Genomic DNA, 19,408 nt, shown 5'->3' on the forward strand with positions numbered 1-19,408 from the left:
TATATATATATATATATATATATATATATATAATATTTAGTGAAATATCTTAAAATATCAGTGAAATAAAAGTGTTATCAGTAACTATGTGACGATAACACATTTTAGAGTGAAAAATTCACTATTTCACTCTAAAATGTGTTATCGTCACTGTAGAAAGTGTTGTCTTCACTGTAAGAAAGCCGGAACAATTTTGCTGCTGGCATTTTAAAAATAAAGGTAAATTGCCAAAAGTTATATAATAAATAGAAAATTTCATGGTTTTTGTCAAATATGACTTTATCTCATCTCGTGAAGTTTGCAATGATATCACACTCGTCGCGCAAGCTATAATTGGGTGTCAAACTAAGATAATTATGTAAATTAATTAACTATGCTATCTATGGCCTGTAGGTACGAGAATAGCCGACTTCTACGCAAAACGGGAATGTCGTAACGGTTGTCTTGTCGCATGAGTGCTCGAGTCACTCGTACGATGCCAAACTTAGAACGTGACAGTTTAAATTAGCTCCAATACTAGCAGCAGACAGAGATCGTGACCAATCAAATTGACGAATGATTGTCCTAGACCTCTCGAGTACAAATATTTAATGATGGAACATTGTGCACGTCTTTCTGCCACTCCAGCCATCAACTGTCCAGTGGCCTATACCATGAGCATGACTTCTGTGGATTGTTTCCATCCAATATTATAAAACTGGAAGCGAATGATGAAGCATGTTTTGACACAGAGTCTGCCATGTTAGGAACACACCAATACCATGTTATTAAATAAGAAAAATTAATTGGCGACAGTTGGAATTACCTCCATTGAATCAATCTGTTATTGTATTAAGGGAGTGAACTGTCTTAAGAAGGGGGCATACAGCGACTACCGGGATAACCAGAATAAAATACACTGATGGAAAACAAATAATGGATCACACCAACATTAACAGCAAAAAGGGATCACAAGCAAAACTCGCATTTTTAATTTCAGGGAGTCAGTCGTGTTACAGGGTGTATACAACACAATTAAATCCCATAAAGACAATAGTAACATATGTGGCTACATGCAGCGTATCAACTGACACATACACCGCGGATGTAAATACTACCAACCCTCACTCTTAAAGTAAATCAGAAACAAATGGGGTTTAAGCTGCTAATTTCAGAGATAACGGGTACCGTCTATGACTACTCTAGTTCCGCACAGAAATTGTCGGGGTATTTTTAGTAGGATCCCGCACATGTTTCAAGCACTAGTTCAAATTAAGTTACAGGAATTTACTGGCAACATGAAACAGCATGTTACCACAACAAGCACTCTCACATTTATCACCAATGGCAGGACTTGTGGTAATAACTTCTCTATTAAAAGTTCGGTGTACCTTGAACTTTGACCAGCCGGATGTTATTTGGTTTAGTACTACCTACAGGAAGGAAACTTCACATTACATCTGTGTACAACTGTACAACGCTAATAGAGCATTAAATTTCGTCTACAATACCAAATGTTCCCTTATTTTATTCTCTCAGTATAGTAATACGAACTGTTTCCACTACTGTCGTACAGTCCGCTCACACGTTTCAACAGAAAGCTATTTAAGAGGCGGATCCTGCATTTGACAAAAAAAGGGGGTTCGATGTTAACGATACACCACTAAAGCACATTCATTCATTCATTCATTCATTAATCAAAGGTTGTTAAACATTTGACAGTTCTGACATATTGTTAAGAGGAAACCCGCTACATTTTTCCAGTAATGAATGTTTTATTTACACTTTCTCACAGACAAAACAGCATTTTCCGCGGCCTTTGACATACATACCACTCCAGACCCGTACGCGAGGGGGGGGGGGGGGGGGGGGTGGTAGGGTCGAGGTCCGTCCGTGGATGTGTAAAAAAAAAAAAAAATAGTCCGAGGATGTGAACTGTATGAAGAAACATTTCAAATTTACTTCCCAGAATGCAGGAAAATGCATCTCCTGTATTCTAGATTTAAAAGAACTTCGGGGGGCATGTCCCCGAACCCCCCCCCCCCCCCGCCCCATTTTTGCGTATGGGCCTGCACTCATTGTTGGTTGGAACGTTGAAAACCCAATTGATTCACCGGTGAGTTTCGATCCTATCACCAAATAACTTCAGGCGAGCGCTCTGCCCATTGAGCTATATCCTGCCCTTAGCGTTAGGGTCTAAAGCCCGCCTTGCATAATTTCAGACTCATGCGCCTGATCAAAGACATTTTAAGAAGGAATTGTTAAATAAAATTACCATGCTTAAAACAGTTTAATGTGTTCAAATGGAGTGTGCACGCGGTCGATCCGTTTTTGACGTCATGCGATGTAATTCATCCTGTACACGTGTGTCTACTCGTCCAATGTTAACACACCGATTTTTTAAAAGCGTTTCCTCATAGGATGAACTCAGTTCGATTACACCGTAAGGTATACTGCCGTCTTAACATTCTTACAAAGAATAGTGTTCTAAACTCTCTATTTATTCCCAAAATAACCCAGTTCTTAACTTCTTTACCGAATCAACCTTTTCAAAAACCACATAAATAAAATGACTTTTAACGTTTAATTTGGCAAAATAAACCAGCCAAAATAAAACAAGCCGTATTAAGTCAAATCCAAATTTAAAAAAACAAAGAAGAAAAAAAATTGATATTGGAATTTGATGTAAAACAAACCAAAAAAAATCATCAAAGCTCTTAGTCTGTTTGATTCGAAGACTCCATTCAACGAATAAAAAATATAACTACGTGATCATCTGTCCAAAAGCTAATTACATTTGGAGATTACTTTATTGAAATAAAAATGAAAAAAAAGGATACAATTACTGCAAAATAAAACTGATATATATTTTTTATATATCTGGGATAAAAACAAATTAAAATAATAAACGTATATATAACTTACAGGGACATGTAGCTTCTCTTTTTTTACCAAATAATACCTTTTTAAAACGAATTAGAACGATTTTTGAGCTATGAAGAATGTACAGTTACATACAGTTACGTAAGATCAGAAACCATACTTGCTAGAATTTGTATTTGTGTTTGGTTGGTTGATTGGTTGGTGCTGTTGTTTGATGTTATGGGTTTTTCTCTCAAAAAGGAAGCAAAAAAAAAATCAAGAAAGAGAAAAGAATAAAAACCCTATATTGTATTACATTATCCTTTAACACAAAATAGAGCAGGTACAAAAGTTTACCATTTTATGCTCAAATTATGGTTTCAGTATAGAATCTCAGACCATCGCAACAGAAAAGAGTAGACATATTTACTCAACAAGTCTTCGTCAGTAGAAGGATCACACAATCGTCACATAGGCTACTCCTACTAACAAAGCAGCAAGGGATCTTTTTATTATGCACTTTCCCATGCACATGAAGGTATATACCACATTATTTAGTGTATCGCCGGTAGTGTTGTGGTTATGCCATGGGACATAAGGCTGGTAGGTACAGAGTTCGTAAAAAGGTAACAGCTCCCACCCACAGTGACTTTTAACGACTCAATAGGTAGGCGTAAGACCACTACACCCTCTTCTCTCTCACTAACAACTAACCTACTGTCCTGGACAGACGACCCATATAGTTACGGTGTGTGCCGAGGACAGCGTGCTCGAACCTTATTGGATATAAGCAGGAAAATAAGTTTAAAAAAAAAAAAAAAAAAAAAAAAAAGTGTACCAGTCATGCGGGACTACTTGGAGATAAAAGTCTTTCGGTTCTGTAACCCATCGTATCTCCATCGTCCGCTACCATGAAGCTAAACCTAGTCTCTACAGATACAGGGTTATACATATTATGTAAATGAAAATACAGCCTGTTATTTGTGACAACTTAAATATAGTTTCGAACCTGTATCATTAATACTGTAATGACTGTTTCAGAGCCATCGTTCCAGACAGCATGAACGACCAGCAACGGGCGGGACGCAGCCCAGCGGTAAAGCGCTCGCCTGATGCGCGTTCGGTCTAGGATCGATCCCAGTTGGTAGGCTGTTTCTCATTCCAGCCTGTGCTCCACAATTCGTATAACAAAGGTCGTGGTATGTACAATCCTGTCTGTGGGATGCTGCATATAAAACATCCCTTGCTAGTAATAGGAGAGGGTAGCCAATTGCGTGGTGGCAGCGGGTCTTTAAACATATGCTCCAAGCATTAATATAACCGTAATTAACATGGGTTGAGTGCGTCGTTAAATAAAACATCCCTTCCTTCCTTCCTCCCAGACAGCAATAATGACTATGAACTCGCTTACCGAAAGACGTTGGACGATACAGAATTTCATAAATAATATAATTAACCCATGCAATAAATCTGGTAGTCATGGGTTCTAGTAAATAGATAAATATGTTCGGAGAAATCCTAATTTTGAGAACAATTAGTTTTACATGATTACACAGACCTCATCGTTTATGTGGAGCTATCTCTCTGGCTACCTATCACTCCCCTGAGAATAGTTCAAGGAGTGTCATTTTTAATTTCCCTTAAAAAAGTACTACAAAAGGATCAAATACCGATGAACAATATGGTAATATCTTAAATGATTTCCCCATCATATAAGTATGGAGAGCAATTAATTACTTCCTCCAATTTACTTGTACGGCGATGTTTGAATATGCGTTTCTGTTATCCAAATTTGGAATGAATGAATAAATGAATGAATGAAGAATGGATAAATGCATGAATGAATAAATCAATGAATAAGAGAGAGAGAGAGAGAGAGAGAGAGAGAGAGAGAGAGAGAGAGAGAGAGAGAGAGAGAAATAGACTACTGTTTAATTTAATTATTAAAAAAAACCCACGTCGTACTATGTTTGGAAAGCACTTGTTTTTACCGTTATGCACCTGATCCCAATCATCCACGGGCAATCTGTATGAAAGTTGTAGCCGTTACAACTTTGACAATTCCAGAAATATGCTTCGCAACTTGGTCGTTAGTGTCAACTTAAACACCGACAATTCTCTATGAGCAATGCCATGGATTCCAAACACAACGGCCAAGTCGATAAACTGAATAATAATCGATGTTAAGCGTTACACGTTTAAACCGAAGGAGTAGAGAAAAAAAGGTCAGAAAAGCGACTTACCTGTTTCGTGGAATGGGCTGCAGTGACTGTTTTTCACGTAATGGCCGAGGGCGGGCAAGTGACAGTGCTTTATCAAACTCCCAGAACTCGGAGGCGGGAGTGCCAACATGCAAATATATTGATCACGTGACCTTTATAGGCTGTCGCAAAATCTTTGAATGGACTATTGGATGAGCGCGAACAGCGGTTGACTGTCTGTCGTTTGGGAGAACAGGTAGCGAGTTTTTATCTCTTGAAAGCCTCGCTGGTCTGGTTCTAATTTACGACGTTAATGCCTTCATTTAGTGACAACCTCAGCCCACGATTTCAGTGTGGCTGTGTTCATAATATGCCACGTGGGTTAGACTTGTGCAGTCATGTAGAGAGTTCTGTGTGGAATTTGTTTTTCTCTGTACAAATTCTATAGGTTTTGTTTTAAGGTTTCCGGTCCCTTTACAACATAATCTTTTTAATAATGTTGGGGGGGGGGGGGGGGGGGGGGGGGGTGGAGGGTGTTAATGTAAAACTTGGCTTCTTGCTGGTAGAGCGTTCGCCTGAGGTGCTTTGTCGTAGGATCGGATCACTTCGGTGGACCCATTCTCTGATTGGGTTTATTTTTTCCCGTTCCAATCAGTGCCTCACCACTGGTCGATCGAAGGCCGTGGTATTAGTTGTATAGTCTGTGAAAACGTGCATATAAACGATCCCTTGCTGCTAATGAAAAAATATATACCGGGTTTTCTCTGAGACCATATGTCAGAATTACCAAATGTTTGACATCCAATAGGCAATTGTAAATACATTAATGTGCTGTACTGGTGTAGGTTTGGTTTGGGGTGGGGTTTTTTGTTTCTTTTTTCTTTTTTTGTTGGTGTATGTGGGGTTTTTGTGTGTTTGTGTGTTTGTTTGTTTGTTTGTTGGGTTTTTTTTGGTTTTTTGTTTGTTGGGTTTTTTTGCTTCTTGCTGTTACAGTGCTTGCCTGATCTGCTTTGGTCGTCGGGTCGAATCGCTTTGGTGGACTCATTCTCTGGCTGGGTTTTTCCTCGTCCCAACCAGTACACCACGATTGGTACATCACATCTAAGGCCGTGGTATGTTCTGTCCAGTCTGTGAGGAAAGTGCGTATGAAAGAGTACTTGCTGCTAATTGAAAAATGTTGCATCTTCCTTCAGGCCCGTAGCCAATGGGGTGTCTGGGAGGGGGGGGGGTGGTGTCAATATGTCCCTGGATCCCCCTAAGCAACTCGGGCGCTTCGTGCCCTCGTGTGAGAGACTTCTTGTCTCACCATAAGCCTAAACGAGCCCCCACCCCCCACCCCCTCTCAAAATCCTGGCTACGGGTCTGTCCTTTAAGATTATTTGTCAGAATTATCAAATGTTTGACATCCAGTAGCCAATGCAAGCACAAATCTGTCTTGATCTTATATTGATATTTGCGAACACTGGGTGAATAGACATGAATAGTGCAAGCAAGAAACTCTTGATCTTCAATACTGGATATATATAACTAAATAGTGCAAACAAGAAAACTGTCTTGATCTTATTTTGATATGTGGACACACTCGATGTACAGAAATGAATAGTGCAACCAAGTTATTGTTTTCTTCTTCGCTTTCTTCTAAATCTTCTTCCTTCTGATTCTCTTCCCTCTTATTCGCTGTTTTCTCTGTTCTCGTTTAAATTTGGATCATAAAAAGATATAGTTATATTATAGATCACTGTCCATGTTCAACTGTATGCATGTGTTGAACTTTAGTCTGAATCAGTTTCTATTAGTTTTGTTATTTGTAACATATTTTGTTGTTGCTTAGAATATGGCTCCCAACCCCGACACTGCTATGTGATCTGGGACAATAAATATTTATTTAAAAAAAAAAAAAAAAAAAAAAAAAAAAGTAATTGTCTTGATCTTATATATATATATATATATATATATATATATATATATATATATATATATATATATATATATATATATATATATATATATATATATATATATATGGATACACTGGGATGTATAGAAATGGATAGTGCAAGCAAGAAACTGCCATGATCGTCTATAGATATTTGGCACACTGGATGCATAGAAATAAAAAGTGAAAGCATTAATCTGTCTTGATCTATAGACATTTGGACAAATAACAACACACATGATATATAGTAATGAATAGAGCAAGCAACAAACTGTCTTTTCCTAAAGCAGTGCGTGGTGCATTTACACTGCATCAAAATGATAGGTGACTATCCTATGACATGTTTTCGGCTAATTAATCCTTTCAACTACTAAAATTACAAATTAAAATCTGTTTCATGTTTAGAAGGTCAGTGTCTGTTTATCCCGTGTCTTCCTAGTCGTCTTAATGTTTTTAATAGCTCAAATTCCATTTTACATCGTAACAGGTATTGTTTCATATGTACGAACGTATTTGGAGGTAAAATGCGGTCTAGATTACAACACGAAAAGCACTGGATGGGTATATATATATATATATATATATATATATATATATATATATATATATATATATATATATATATATATATATATTTTTTTTTTTTTTTTTTTTTTTTTTTTTTTATTATTATTTTATAATAACCTGTATTGTCCCAGAATAAATACACGTAGTGTTAGGGCTGGATATAGTTATTTTATATATACTAGTATTTAGTTCCTAGTCTGGTCATGGTATGCTATCTTCTATCTGTTTAAAAGGGGAGAGAGAGAGAGAGAGAGAGAGAGAGAGAGAGAGAGAGAGAGAGAGAGAGAGAGAGAGAGAGAGAGAGAGAGAGAGAGAGAGAGAGAGAGACAGAGAGAGAGAGAGAGACAGAGACAGAGACAGAACGAGACAGAGACAGAGAGAGACAAACGGAGAGAGTGAGACAGAGAGACAGAGGGAGAGAGAGAGAGAATGAGAGGGGAAGGGAGAGAATGGGGGAGAGAGAGAGACAGGGGGAGAGAGACAGAGAGACAGAGACAGATTATAATTTTAAAGGGACTATCCTGAGATTTCGTCGATTCTTATGATGATGTCTACCAACAAAGACTTTTTAACGACTGTAATTACATATTATAGGGACATTCCTGAGTTTGTTGTTTTGTAAGATGTTTTCGACTAATAAAATATTTTTACGATTAAACTTACATATTAAATATATTTTCTTGTGTAGAATATCAGTGTCTATATATTCAATGTGTTTCTGGTCGTCTTAATACTTGCACGAAGCACAAGCTTGATATTTTAGGAAATAAACTTAAATTTAACCTAGTACAAATATTAGAACGATCACAAACACGTTTAATATACAGCTACTACTAATATTTTATGCAGAAACTTATATTTGATATATAATTACAATCGTTAAAACGTCTCTGTTAGTCAATAACATCTTAAATATTGCAGCAAACTCAGGAATGTCTCTTTAAATATATTTTCTAAGTAAAATATATGTGGTTGTATAATAAACGTGTTTCTGAATGTTGTAGTGTTTATACGAGTTAAAACTTCATTTTGTTTCTATTAGTTTTGTTATTTGTAACATATTTTGTTGTTGCTTAGAATATGGCTCCCAACCCCGACACTGCTATGTGATCTGGGACAATAAATATTTATTTAAAAAAAAAAAAAAAAAAAAAAAAAGTAATTGTCTTGATCTCTATATATATATATATATATATATATATATATATATATATATATATATATATATATATATATATATATATATATATATATATGGATACACTGGGATGTATAGAAATGGATAGTGCAAGCAAGAAACTGCCATGATCGTCAATAGATATTTGGCACACTGGATGCATAGAAATGTATAGTGCAAGCAAGAAACTGCCATGATCGTCTATAGATATTTGGGCACACTGGATGCATAGAAATGTATAGTGCAAGCAAGAAACTGCCAAGATCGTCTATAGATATTTGGGCACACTGGATGCATAGAAATAAAAAGTGAAAGCATTAATCTGTCTTGATCTATAGACATTTGGACAAATAACAACACACATGATATATAGTAATGAATAGAGCAAGCAACAAACTGTCTTTTCCTAAAGCAGTGCGTGGTGCATTTACACTGCATCAAAATGATAGGTGACTATCCTATGACATGTTTTCGGCTAATTAATCCTTTCAACTACTAAAATTACAAATTAAAATCTGTTTCATGTTTAGAAGGTCAGTGTCTGTTTATCCCGTGTCTTCCTAATCGTCTTAATGTTTTTAATAGCTCAAATTCCATTTTACATCGTAACAGGTATTGTTTCATATGTACGAACGATCACAAACACGTTTAATATACAGCCACTAATATTTTATGCAGAAACTTATATTTGATATATAATTACAATCGTTAAAACGTCTCTGTTAGTCAATAACATCTTAAATATTGCAGCAAACTCAGGAATGTCTCTTTAAATATATTTTCTAAGTAAAATATATGTGGTTGTATAATAAACGTGTTTCTTAATGTTGTAGTGTTTATACGAGTTAAAACTTCATTTTATTTCCTAATATTTATTTTTTCCTACGTTCGAAATTAATGGTATACCAAATCCAATTTGAGCTTCTGAGAAATATTAGGATCTCCAAAACCATCTTCAATATACAGACATTGATGCTTCAAGCAAGAAAATATGTTTAATATGTAATACTAGTCGTTACAAAATGTTATTAGTCGATGCAGCAAACTCAGGACTGTCCCTTTAATGAATCAAAAGGCTCTGTTGGTCGAAAACATAGCTATCAGACTCAGGATAGTCTGAACTGTTATCGTCATCAAATTCGTATCTCCTCACAAGACAGTAAAGTTTGTTTTATTTAACGACGCCACTATAGCACATTGATTTTTTATCTTATCATCGGCTATTGGACGTCAAACATAATATGGTCATTCTGACACATAGGCTACTCTTTTACGACAGGCAGCAAGGGATCTTTTATTTGCGCTTCTCACAGGCAGGATACCACAAACCATGGCCTTTGTTGAACCAGTTATGGATCACTGGTTGGTGCAAGTGGTAACACATACTCATTGAACCTCACGGAGCACTCACTCAGAGTTTGGAGTCGGTATCTGGATTAAAAATCCAATGCCACGACCGGGATCCGAACCCAGTACCTACCAGCCTAACCACGACGCCACCGAGGCCGGTACCTCACTAGACAGAGTCGCATGGACATTTTGGCGAAGTCGTAATTATTTTCACGAATCGCTGCTAGGTGCCGCGTTCCACGAAACGATCTTAGGGCTAAATATCACCTTAAGAAGATTATGCACATAAAGTGATCTTAGTGCTAAGATCGCTTCGTGGAACGGGGCCCAGGACTAGATCTTTACGCCGCTTTATGAAGACTGCCACCCTCAGATTCGTTTGATGTTAACGTTTTGATAGAGATAATATTACACGCTGCTTTATCACATTATATTTACAGGTCTTTACTTAAAATTAGTTATTTCGCGAAAGCCATAAACAAAATAAATAAAAGTACCCATTCTAAAGGGGAACAGATATGGGCGGAAGCTAATACCAATACAAATGTAACGATAAACAAAATGGACAGAACCATTTGACATAAAATACACTTTTTATGCTTCGAAACGGCATTGCTTGTAATGCCCTTTGCCTAAGATCAAATTGTAGATCTCTTTTATCAGTTTACTATCTGACACGTTCTCCTTTGGGAGAAATTCAGCGTAATATGGTAAATACCCTTCAAGGGACCCATTAAGTTTATTTCTCATTTTATCCAATCTCAGATCGACCATACAAGGTTTGTTGTAATCTGTTTGTTCTCTTTGTGGCAAAGAGCATATGCAACACTCTTTTTGTCAACAAAATAAGAGTAATCCTTGTGGGGAAAGGTGGGACGACGGGGGGTGGGGGGTGTTCATTCTCTTGTCCAAGGAAGGAAGGAAATGTTTTATTTAACGACGAACTCAACACATTTTATTTATGGTTATAATATGGCGTCGGAAATATGGTTAAGAATCACACAGATATAGATAGAGGAAACCCGCTGTCGCCACTTCATGGGCTACTCTTTTTGATTAGCAGCCAGAGATCTTTTATATGCACCATCCAACAGATAGGATAACACATACTACGGTCGTTGATATACCAGTCGTGGTGCACTGGCTGGGGCGAGAAATAGCCCAATGGGCCTACCGACTGGGATCAATTTACTCGCCAAAGCCTATATGACTATAGGCCCAAAGCAGACACGAAAACAAATTTAAAAACAACCAGTTAGTTAAAATATACAATTTATTTCAACATATGCTATGTTCGGTACTTTGTTTTGACATCATTTGTTTGTACCGGCCTCGGTGGCGTCGTGGTTGCCATCGGTCTACAGGCTGGTAGGTACTGGGTTCGGATCCCAGTCGAGGCATGGGATTGTTAATCCAGATACCGACTCCAAACCCTGAGTGAGTGCTCCGCAAGGCTCAGTGGGTAAGTGTAAACCACTTGCACTGACCAGTGATCCATAACTGGTTCAACAAAGGCCACGGTTTGTGCTATCCTGCCTGTGGGAAGCGCAAATAAAAGATCCTTTGTTGCTAATCGGAAAGAGTAGCCCATGTAGTGGCGACAGCGGGTTTCCTCTCAAAATCTGTGTGGTCCTTAACCATATGTCTGACGCCATATAACCGTAAATAAAATGTGTTGAGTGCGTCGTTAAATAAAACATGTCTTTCTTTCTTTCATTTGTTCGTGGGGGTAGGACGTAGCCCAGTGATCGATGCGCGGTCGTTCTGTGATCGATCCCCGTCGGTGGGCCCAGTGGGCTATTTTTTTTTTTTTTTGTTTTTTTTTGTTCCAGCCAGTGCACCACGACTGGTATATCAAAGGCCGTGGTATGTACTACCATGTCCGTGGGATGGTGTATATAAAAAGTTCCTTGCTGCTAATCGAAAAAGAGTGGTCCATGAAGTTGCGACAGCGGGTTTCCTCTCTCAATATATGTGTGGTCCTTAACCATATGTCTGACGCCATATAGCCGTAAATAAAATGTGGTGAGTGCGTCATTAAATAAAACATTTCTTTCTTTCTTTCTTTTTTCATTTGTTCCTGGTGGTACGTCACACCGCACTCATTAATTAATTCCTATAGACTTCGATTTAAAAGTATGTTGTTTAATAAGTAATATTTTCGTTTGATGCCAAAGTCAAAACTGCTAAGGTTAGTGCTACAGACAGTTGTAACAATCTTTATGTTGTGCACCTTGCCGTGGGAGTGGCAGTCATCCTATAGACGGAGCACATTACAGTGATTGGATCATAGTAGTAGCCAATACATCTCTTTGCCTAACGTGCAGAGATACGATTTCCATTAAACTAACCGTTCTGTTGTTCAGATTAAGCCTATTACGAACACCGTAAACGTTTTGCTGTTTACAAAACAAAATATTGTAAACAATGACGTCAGAGTGTCTGAGGTTTTTTTTTAGGTCTCTCTCTCTCTCTCTCTCTCTCTCTCTCTCTCTCTCTCTCTCTCTCTGTGTGTGTCTGTCTGTGCTGTCTGTCTCTCTCTCTCTCTCTCTCTCTCTCTCTCTCTCTCTCTCTCTCTCTCTCTCTCTCTCTCTCTCTCTCTGTGTGTGTGGTGTGTGTGTGTCTGTCTGTGTGTCTCTCTCTCTCTCTCTCTCTCTCTCTCTCTCTCTCTCTCTGTGTCTCTGTGTCTTTCTCCTTTCTGTCTGTCTGTCTGTCTGTCTGTCTGTCTGTCCTCTCTCTCTCTCTCTCTCTCTCTCTCTCTCTCTCTCTCTCTCTCTCTTGCTCTCTTCTCTCTCTCTCTCTCTCTCTCTCTCTCTCTCTCCTCTCTCTCTCTCTCTGTGTGTTTGTCTGTCTGTCTGTCTGTCTGTCTGTCTGTCTCTCTCTCTCTCTCTCTCTCTCTCTCGCCTCTCTCTCTCTCTCTCTCTCATCTCTCGCTCTCTCTCTCTCTCTCTCTCTCTCTCTCTCTCTCTCTCTCTCTCTCTCTCTCTCTGTCTGTCTGTGTGTTTGTGTGTTTCTATGTGTGTATGAGTGTGTGTGTGTGTGTGTGTGTGTGTGTGTGTGTGTATGTGTGTCTGCCTGTGCGTGTCTCTATGTGTGTATGTGTGTGTGTATGCGTGTGTCGCGGGATATGGGTGCGCGGATATTTTAAAGTTAATTCTATGGATAACCGGTGTTGTGATCAGTGTTAAAACCATTTTACATGAACTTAACGTGTATCGATCGTTATGGAGAGTGATCATGAATTAAATCTTCAGTTTAGGGTGTAGCTTGCTGCTGAGACGGAAAATCAGGACCACTTAATGCGAGACAACTTAACGTCAGGATCACTTAACGGTACCAGCACGACTTAACGCCAGGATCACTTAAAGGGACATTCCTGAGTTTGCTGCAATGTTTAAGATGTTATCGACTAACAGAGACTTTTTAACGATTGTAATTACATATCAAATATATTTTTCTGCATAAAATATTAGTGGCTGTATAATAAACGTGTTTCTGGTCGTTCTAATATTTGTACTAAGTTAAATTTTATTTTATTTCCTAAAATATTTTTTATGTAAGTTTAATCGTAGAAATATTTTATTAGTCGGAAACATTTTACAATGCAGCAAACTCGGGAATGTCCCTTTAACGGCAGGTCGACTTGACGCCAGGACCACTTAAAGCTGTCATGACCACTTAAGGCTGTCAAAACCACGTAACGCTACCATGACCACTTAACGCTACTATGAACACTTAACGCTGCCATGATCACTTAACGCTGTCATGACCACTTAATGCTGTCAAGACCACTGAATGCTGTCACGACCATTTAACGCTACCATGACCACTTAAAGCTGCAAGACCACTTAACGCTACCATGACCACTTAACGCTACCATGACCACTTAACGCTACCATGACTACTTAACGTTGTCAAGACCACTTAAGACTGTCAAGATCACTGAACGCTGTCAAGACCACTTAACGCTACCATGACCACTTAACGCTGTCATGACCACTTAAAGCTGTCAAAATCACTTAAGGCTGTCAAAGCCACTTAACGCCGTCATGACCACTTAACGCTACCACGACTACATAACGCTGTCATGACCATTTAAAATTGTCAAGACCACTTAAGACTGTCAAGCTCACTGAACGCTGTCAAGACCACTTAACGCTGTCATGACAACTTAAAGCTGTCAAAATCACTTAAGGCTGTCAAGGCCACTTAACGCTGTCATGACCACTTAACGCTGTCATGACCACTTAACGCTACCATGACTACATAACGCTATCATGACCATTTAACATTGTCAAGACCACTTACGACTGTCAAGATCACTTAACGCTGCCATGACCACTTAACGCTGCCATGACCACTTAACGCTATCATGACCACGTAACGCTGCCAAGACCACTTAAGGCTGTCAAGACCACTTAAACCTACCATGACCACTTAACGCTGTCATGACCAATTAACGCTACCATGACTACTTAACGCTGTCATGACCACTTAACGTTGTCAGGACCACATAAGACTGTCAAGTTCACTTAACGCTGTCAAGACCACTTAACGCTGCCACGACCACTTAACGCTACCATGATCACTTAACGCTACTATGACCACTTAACGCTGTCATGACCACTTAATGCTGTCAAGACCACTTAATGCTCTCTCGACCATTTAACGCTACCATGACCACTTAACGCTGTCAAGACCACTTAACGCTGCCACGACCACTTAACGCTACCATGATCACTTAACGCTACTATGACCACTTAACGCTGTCATGACCACTTAATGCTGTCAAGACCACTTAATGCTCTCTCGACCATTTAACGCTACCATGACCACTTAACGCTGTCATGACCACTTAATGCAGTCACGACCATTTAACGCCACCATGACCACTTAACGCTGTCATGACCACTTAACGCTGTCAAGACCACTTAACGCTACCATGACTACATAACGCTATCATGACCATTTAACATCGTCATCACCTCTTACGACTGTCAAGATCACTTAACGCTGTCAAGACCACTTAACGCTCTCTCTCTCTCTCTCTCTCTCTCTCTCTCTCTCTCTCTCTCTCTCTCTCTCTCTCTCTCTCTCTCTCTCTCTCTCTCTCGATCGATCGATCGATCGACTTGACGATTTAACACTGTTAGGACGATTTAGCGCCAGGGCCACTCAACGCCAAGACGACTTAACGTCAGGACGACTTAAAGCCAAGACCACTTTGGCACAAGCTCCAGTAGTTACTACCAAGTAATCTACAGAATATGTCCTATCCAAATGTCAGCTCTAAATGTTGCTATAGGTTTTTAAAATATCTAGATTCTGTTGATGCTTTCTTTAAAGATGATTAACTTTGGTATAATACATTGATCAAAATAACTGGAATACTACAGTTACCAGCAGAACTTCACAGACCAGAACTGTATGAATATGATGGGTGTGGAAAATATACATATGCCACGACGTGATATATTTCAAACAACCAGTGAAGTTTAGACACTGGTAAAGACAAAATACAATACATAGTCACTGCCACCAACCCCATTATATGTGGTAAATGTGGGTTTCGTAACAGCATAAAGTTTATAGATGGGTTACAAATCACCAAAAAGATTTACATTCATCCGCTTTGAAAGTGAAGATATATACTAATAACGAGAAATAAGGGATCACACCAACATTAACAGCAAAACAGCAAACAAAAGAAAACAACAAATTCCACATTCATTTATTATTTTTTTCTTTCTTTCTTTCTTTCTTCTCTCCTCAGATCAAAACTTACTCAGGCACGAGTAACAAAATACTATGGTACATTTAAATCACTAAAATATATGTGTATATTTGTGAAAATATGTTTATGTGTGTATACATTATGTATAATGTATGGATATGGATATGTATGTTACAAACACTTTGTAAGTCAGTGATTCAAGGCGCCCCATCCTTGTCATTATCACATTGATCTGGGGCAATAATAATATATAAAAAAAAAACCTCAAAGGGTGACTCCAACCAAACTCCTTGTTTATATTTGTATGTTTTATAGACATTAAGACATTAAATGTGGTCAACAATATCAAGTATTCCTCTATTTCTTTCTTTATTGTTATTGCAATCAAACTGAGGAAAAGTGAATATTGTTGTAGGATGTTCAATATTCAGAATGAAAAATACGCCCAATATTGCAGACTAAAACTGTATATCAGCCATTGTTGGTGTACGTATCACGTAGTTATTTATCACTGTATTGTCTTAGTGCAACATTTACAACTATATTTAAATGCAATTTATATATTTAGCTGTTCATTTACGATTAGGTTAAGTGTTATTCTGTCACCTGTCATTTATGCAATAATGCAATAACTTAGTCTTTAGTTAATTAGGGGCTAGCAATCGGACTAATTAGTGTGAAATTAAATTACAACAATCAAGGACGCTGTGGGTTTTACTTGTTGCCCCCATATATATATATATATATATATATATATACGTGTCAACAAATGTGAGATCTCTAGACATTTCTAATTGTGGTATCTCCATAACTTTAATATTAGTGACATCTTTATATATACTGAGTCAAATTAAAAACTTCACAACTGTTTCATCTTGGCTAATTAGCAAATATGACAGAAGAACTCTAAGCCAACGCCTCCTCATTGACTGCCTGATGTGTGTAAAGACTGTATTAGGGATACGGCGCCATTGTACCACTAATGAGGCACCAAGTTCCTGCAAAGTCTGCGGAGGGTTCCCGAGAGCGCGCAGGCGTCTTCTCAGCACATCCCAGACGTGCTCGATGGGATTCAGGTCGGGCGACCTTGAAGGCCAATCCATGACATTGATTCCCGCGTTCCTCAGGTAAACTCTTGTCAAGATGGCCGTGTGGGGTCTGGCGTTGTCATGCTGAAAGATCAGGCTTGGACCATGAGCTGCCATGAAGGGCACAAATTCCTAGGCCAGCACCTGGTCGCGGTATGCAGCAGCGTTGAGGTTGCCACGGATGACAAGAAGTCGAGAACGTCCATTTCCACAGAAAGCATCCAAAACCATTACACTTCCGCGTCCGAATCTGTCAACTTCACTGACACAACACTGAGCATGACGTTCACCACGTCGTCTCCAAATCCTCTGCCTGCCATCAGCAAATTGCAATGTGAATCTTGATTCTTCATCGCTAAACACGACTCCATTCCATTCCCATATTCCATAGTAAGTGGCGTTGTGCCCACAGTTGACGCTGACGTCGTTGAAATAGGGTCAAAATGGTTCCAACCTATGGGCGCCGTGCGTGGGGGTAAGCGGTTCGCAGCCGATTTCGGATAGTTTGCTCGAACACCCGACGTCTGAAAAATTAATTAATGGTTGCCGTAGCCGTCATGAAAAGGTTGCGAAGGTGACGTAATACAATATGGCGGTCATCTGCCTATGACGTTATACGTGGTCTACCCGGTTGAGGGCGATCAGATGTGATGCCCGTTTGTTGTACTTGTGTCAGCAGATCATAAATTATCCGTCGACTGCAACCCAACGCCCTTGCAACGTCAGCTACTTACGTCCTCGCATGCAATATGCCGACGGCACGTCATGCTGCACATTTGTGAGGTGTGGCATCGAAACAGGTTGCAACAAATATCGTTTTAAAGTCGTTTTTCGTTGTGTCAGACTACTGTGAGCAAGTAACGATGAAAACACGCGTGTTATTGTAGCCACATTGTTAACAATGTTTCATGCTGGAAAAGAAATATAAGAACTTACAAGCCAACTTCTGTTTTTATTTAACATTTTGTGATTTTTATAATAAAACATTTGCGGGCATCAAATAGACAATAACACCCGCAAATCTAAAAACTCATTATGATTATGTCCATTGTAAACTGGATCGTTTTTCAACGGAACTAACTGTATATTTGGTTGTGACGGAACCTGCTCTTAAATTCGTTTCGCCTGTGGCGATATTAATTGTTTTAGAAGGCCGTGTGCAGTTCCAAATGCACTTAGCCCAGGTTGGCAACTTGTTACGTGATACCTCTGCGCGACGGCCGTGTGCAGTTTCTAATACACACCCAGCCATGGGTGGAGGCCATGTGGCCAGTAGTTACGTAATACCTCCGCGCGACCATGGAATCTCTAGCGAACTGGCGACATTAAGTCTGACGGTGGAAATAGCACTTGTAGGGATTCGGTGCCGCGATGTACCCCCAGGCGATATTCGCTGTCTCTGAGAGTTTTGAATAAATAGCTAGGATTTAGATATATCTAGGAGAAACATATTGGAAGGCTCCAGGGGATCGCTGTCCGTCCACTGAACGATCTATATTAGTTCAGACGGGACTTTGGTAAATATATATTTTCTGCTCTGTGTATAACCTTGATGTGATTGATGTGACAATAAATATTTTAATACTGTATTATACCAATATTATTTAGACGGTGTTGCCGGTCATCTGACGCAGTATTCTGTAGGCTCACCGTTCTGATATATATATATATAAAGCTTAGCCAGTCATCCTAGAGGACCTAGGTAAACTGTAGGTTATTGTCTTTATTGTGATAGGTACCAATATTAATTCTGTGTTACAAGGTTACTGAATGAGTAGTTAAGGGTTAATTAAAAATTAACCAGTTAGGAATAGAGTGGTAATTCCTTTATTAATTAAGTTCCCCTGGAAGCGTTTCTCCATTATCACACGTGTGTGTGTTAGCGTTTCTCAATTATCACACGTGTGGGTGTTGTGTCACGGTGAAGTGATTAGCATATTGTGTAAACTAGACACCTAGAGATTAACTAATTAAGTGATCAGTTCTGGGTTGTTATTATTGTTGTTATTAATTAACTACTGCGGCAGTACATTTGTCAGCGTAGGTTAATACAGATTCCAAAGTGTATTGTGTTTTGTTGTGTTTTCTAGTGAACTAAACGTGCTATAATAATATATACTTTATATAAGATCGTATCTCTGATCATACCTAGAGACGAGCCACTCGGGTAAATACTGCTCGATACAGAGAGATCTAATAGATATACAGTTAGGAGAGATATTTGGACAATCGTGTTTCATTCAGTTACGGGTATTATAGGATCCCCGTGACATTGGTATTTCTTGAGAAAAAAAAACATGGCTACAATCTAACTGTAGACCCTTGAATCGTCAACTTCGCCTGTTCGAATTGCTATTGTAAACTGACTGGTGTGTGTTCTGTATTGTGATTGGTTAATTACATGTTTTTTCCGTAATCAAATAGACAATAACACCCGGAAAGCTTATGACGTCATTAGAAAGTGACGTCATTAGCAATTGGAACAGGCGAAGTTGACGATTCAAGGGTCTACAG

At 38.8% G+C, this 19,408-nt stretch overlaps 1 long non-coding RNA gene across 1 annotated transcript in view; it reads right to left on the reverse strand.

Annotated features, from left to right (window-relative positions):
* LOC121373912 overlaps nt 1–5,321 on the reverse strand; it is a 68,328-nt gene extending 63,007 nt beyond the window's left edge. The window contains exon 1 of the long non-coding RNA XR_005958151.1: nt 5,085–5,321. This is a non-coding gene — a long non-coding RNA (uncharacterized LOC121373912). The remainder of the gene's footprint in view (nt 1–5,084) is intronic.
* Nucleotides 5,322–19,408: the final 14,087 nt, after the last annotated feature.

This window comes from Gigantopelta aegis, chromosome 6 (assembly GCF_016097555.1).
Source record: "Gigantopelta aegis isolate Gae_Host chromosome 6, Gae_host_genome, whole genome shotgun sequence".
NCBI classification, from domain to species: Eukaryota; Metazoa; Mollusca; class Gastropoda; order Neomphalida; family Peltospiridae; genus Gigantopelta; species Gigantopelta aegis.